A 5,066-nucleotide genomic window follows, 5' to 3' on the forward strand; every position below is an offset into this window, starting at 1 on the left:
AAAAAAAAAAGAAAAATGTTTGTATGTAAGAATGGCACTAGTTCCATTGGTGAAATGCAGTATTCCTTCAGGGTGTCATATTGCAATGGAAAGATGAACATGGACATGTACATTCCTTTACCCATGCTCCCCTTGGTGAGCAGTTTCCTTTTTATTGATATGACACCAGAAAGCAATGGGGCATTTTCCCACCTGTGAGAGCTGGTTTGTCTCACTTGAAGACCTCTTATAATAAAATGGAGGTTCAAGATCACACAATCAGTAGATTGTTTATCCAGGATCCAAATCTAGGTCCTGCCTTCTCTGAAGCATGTGCTATTTGCTCCACCCGGCATCAAAAAATACAAGTCAGAGCTGTGTTCCATGTGCTTTCAGGACCAACTCACTTGGTGGTACCATCCTATCTGCAAAAAGAACATCGACTCATCCCATCTCAAATTCGTTTCCAATGTGTTCATACCAAATTCAAACTTAAGCTCTTAATTCCCATCACAGCCTTTGAAAGCTGTAGTAATGCTCTTCTGTTGCATTTTGCTTCACTGGCGTAACATTAAAAGCTACACGTCTGCGTATCACTCCTTTTGTATAATCAGTAAAAACTGTTTTAGAATCCATCCCATCCAGTTAGAATCTTCGCAATTTGATAGTGCTTAATTAGAGTCATTTTTATTTAGGGACCTGTCTCTTTAATGAAGAGAATATTTTCGGCTCCGATTTACACTACAGGCTTAATAAAGGAAAGCCACGCAGGGCCGGTATCTGGCTGAATCTCCCCAGGCGGCTCATCACCCCTGCAGTAAAGCTGTACCAAAGTTGGAGGAAAAAGAGGGATGGAACTTACATTGCTGCTCATCGCTCTTGTCCCCACACTGATCTGTGAAGTCACACACATTGTCAAAAGGCACGGAGACCCCAGTGCCACACTGAAAGGCTCCTCCTGTTCCTTGCTGCACCAGTGTAGAAAGGAAGACACAGGAGATCCAAGGCACGCAAAAAGCTTCCTTCTTTGGGAATGCTAGCATCCTGGCCAGCAGACGTGCGTTACTTGATGTCTATTGCAGGTCAGGCAGTTGTAATAGGTGAGCCCATAATTAGAAACATTCTCTCTCTATTCTTTGTTTTTCAGATTTGCCTCTTATGACCAGAGACCATTGGCAACTACCTACAACACTAAGAAATGACTCCCAAGGCAGTTCATGCACCCTTTCAGAGGAGTGTCTTTAGAAAATATTTAACTTGAACTATTGCTTCATTTCTATATCTAGATAAACATGGATATTTATTGCCCTATGTATACCATGTTTAAACAATTTAAGCCTTTATGATCATGCTAGCTCCTGAAAGAAAATTTTTTTTTAAAAATGCTAAGCACATAAATGGAGGGGGGAAACCACAGTAAAATTATAAATCGGACGGCCGGTTGGCTCAGTTGGTTGGAGTGCAGCGCTCGTAGCACTGGGGTTGCTGGTTCGATTCCTGCATGGGCCGGTGAGTTGCGCCCTCCACAACTGGGATGAGGGCAATGACTTGGCATGGAGCTCAGCTGCGCCCTCCACAACTAGATTGAAAGTGGCTGCTTGACTTGGAGCTGATGGGTCATGGAAGAACACACTGTTCCCTAATAAAGTTTTTTTTTTAAGTATAAATGACAGAGATGGTCTGTATTAATTCCTATGCTTACTTAGCCACATTCATGTAATTTAGAACATTATGGTGGTTACTAAAACTTATTCAAATATTTCAAGCCCAATTATTAAAATTGCTCTTTGAGAATGAAATGCTTTTCCTTTGTTGCTGAATAGAAACCTCACATTCCTTGCTTATAAATTGAGAAAAACAGGGTGTTAAAACTTGAAAGGACAATGCAGATTAGTATTTTATAAATCACATAACTTGGCCTCAAGAAAGTTAAGGGATGTATATGAGGAAGAAGTATAATAAGTTGGTGTTAGAAACAAGAATCCAAATATCCTACTGCCAAGCACAGTGTTCTTTCTTCTATAACCCACTGACACTGCTGCCAATCCATCTTCATTTGCTTTTACAGGTCAAACACGTGATTTCAGAGGCATATTCAGAATGCACAATATGTGAAGTTCAGAACACACTGACATATTAATAATAACATTCTACAAAGTTGAATAATTATAGAAGTTATATAATGTTGACTATTCAAAATATTCCTTTACATCTGATTTCCTAAAGGCATATGAAAGCACTTTTTCAACTACTTTTTTAAAATTTCTACACTATAACTGCAAGAGACAAAGACAGCCCATGAGACTATAAGAAGCAATTGAAGAATGTCGAGTGGAAAAGACCCTAGATCAGGGACAGAGAACGCAACTGCACATTTAAAGAAAGCATTGGGAAAGTGAGATTTTCCCTCTAAGGTGTGGGCATTGAGGATTCTAGGAGGAAAGCCCATAATTTTGCCCTATCATTGAGCACTCCATATAATGTAGCATTTCATTGCTCTTTGCTTCATTCCAAATTCAGAAATACTTATTCTCCTTACTTCTCTGTTTTGTAAATGAATATTAAGTAAGACCTTGCCTACTTGTCTATGTGTGTCTCTTAAACGTTTATTATGCTTATATTTTCTATTCTTAGTCCTCTTCTCTGTTCAGATTATGCGTCTTTCAATTTTTTCTGGGTTTTCTCTTCATGCTCATAATGTTAGGTATTATCTATACACTGTTGTCTCACAAATCTGTATCTGAAGTCCTGATACATGTTGCTCAAACCTTTATCTTGTCTTCTCCCTGAGTATGCACACACATAGCACACAGACAGACAGCCTAGCTAACATGTCTACTTCAATAAAAAACTAAACTTACCTTCCCTTTCTCCACCCAACCAATCAGCTACCACTCCCATATTCTATATTTCAATGAATGGCGTCTTCTTCTATGCAACTTCCCAAGCCAGGAATCTATATGTTGGTCCTAGACCACCCTCACTCCTTCCACCTATCAGTCATCAAGTCTTGTGCATTCTCTATTTCAGTTGAAGACTCCATCAATTCTCATCTCAGCTACACCCCAAACCGGATGTTTCTCCTACCCACAATGCATTCTCTAGGCAGTGTGATCATTCTTAGGCACAAACCCACCCTACATATGTCCATCTGAAATCAGTATCAATGTCATGCTCCTCCGTGTGGCTTACACACAGAGCTTATCTTTTGAGGTTCACTGCTTATTACACCCTCCCTTACGTTCTCAGGCACAATTTTACTAACCTGTTGCACTGGCAGAGCTCTGAACATGTCATCTCTACACTCCAGATCTGAGATCCCTTCCCCACCCAGTCACCAGCTTAGAGGACTTTCTCTCAAGTATCTTGGCTGAGTTAAATGCCATTCCTGGGACCCCTCACAGCTTCGGGTGTCACTCACCTTAGCACTTACAGGTCTGGTACGGTCCTGTCTGCTTACTTCAGCGCTTCCACCGCAAGTCTGTGAACATAAAGCAGGACCATGACTTTCTCACTAATGCATCCCCGGTGGCTAGCATAGCTTCTGGCAGATTGTAGTTGCTCAACAGATAATTGCTGATTAAATGAAATTATTGAGGGCTTACAATCATTTCCACTTTTGCTAGGCACACGTAAATGATCACAAGGAAGATGTGAATTTCTTTTTTTATTAAACTTTATTGGGATGACAATTGTTAGTTTGTCACCAGGTACCAAAGTTAACTCAAAATGGATCAAAAACCTACATATAAGACCTGAAAGAAATAAACTGCATAGAAGACAACATAGGGATTAAACTTCTGGACCTTGGGTTCAAAGAGGATTTTATGAATCTGACCTCAAAGGCAAGGGAAGTAAAAGCTAAAATAAATGAATGGGACTATATCAGACTAAGAAGATGTGACATTTTAAAATGCTACTACATAAAAGATATATAATTCTTGTGTTCAGTGTTGTTTTTCCATTGTTAAATTGTGCTATTTTAAAAGGCCCTTTAGACTTTGAAATTGCAATCTCCTGTTATATTGGCAATGCACTCCCCCACCCCACATCCTAAATAAGTAAATGACTGTATCATGTCAAAGCCCATTTCAGGTTTTCCTCAGAAAGGGAGAGGGAGAAAAAGTATAATAAAATATACAAATAGAAACACTTCAATTTTACATCCTGATTCTGAATTCAGATCCCATAACATTTTATATGTTCACTATATTACATTTTTTTAAAAATCACATATTTTGTTTCATAGTTGTTTATTGCCTAGTTTCAGCTGAGAAACTCCTTTATTAACTGTTATTGTCTACTAAAAATAACATTACCCTATACTGTTTCAACTGTCATTCATCATTTAGATAAGAAATGAACTAGAATGACAGCACCCAAAATAAATCAGTATAATCCAGTAATATAATATTTTATAAGGCAAATTTTTATTTTGTTGCCAAAAGATAAAATTATGTTGAGCTGATAATTTCCTTATCACATTCTTTCTACATGTAATGAAAGGAGCAAGGAATAAACTGATGCTGATAGCAACCATGGTTGTTTTTGTCCAGTTTATTGAGAAAGGAAAAAATGCCTCATAAATCCTGGTGCTCCAACACTATGCTAGGTGCACCACACACGGTCTTGTTATATCCAAAATCTCCTCTTGCATTGCTTCCTGCTTTTATATTTTAAATTATCACTCAGTTGTCCAAGATCACATGATTATTAAATGATGGAGATTGGATGAGAACCCAAGATAGAAAAATATGACCATATAATTTTAACTGAATTACAGTTGGCCCATGAACAACACAGGAGTTAGGGGCACGGACCCCATGTGCTATTCAAAATCCATGTATAACCTTTGATTCCCCCCAAAACTTAACTACTCATAACTTACTGTTGACCAGAAGCCTTACCAATAACATAATAAGTGAATTAACACAGTTTCTGTGTTATATGCTGTATTTTTACAATAAAGTAAGCTAGAGAAAAGAACGTTATTAATAAAATTATAAAGAAAACACATTTTTTAATACTATATGTATTTATTTTTAAAAATCCACATTAAGTGGACCCATACAGTTCAGGCCCGTGTT

The 5,066-nt window shown here is 38.1% G+C and overlaps 1 non-coding gene across 1 annotated transcript; it reads left to right on the forward strand.

The window, feature by feature from the left end:
* Window positions 1-1,414: 1,414 nt before the first annotated feature.
* On the forward strand, window positions 1,415-1,488 carry TRNAT-CGU (transfer RNA threonine (anticodon CGU)). Its single transcript has one exon. It is a non-coding gene; the product is annotated as a tRNA-Thr (tRNA).
* Window positions 1,489-5,066: the final 3,578 nt, after the last annotated feature.

The sequence above is a fragment of the Hipposideros armiger genome, unplaced genomic scaffold, assembly GCF_001890085.2.
Source record: "Hipposideros armiger isolate ML-2016 unplaced genomic scaffold, ASM189008v1 scaffold_1242, whole genome shotgun sequence".
In the NCBI taxonomy this organism is placed as follows: Eukaryota; Metazoa; Chordata; class Mammalia; order Chiroptera; family Hipposideridae; genus Hipposideros; species Hipposideros armiger.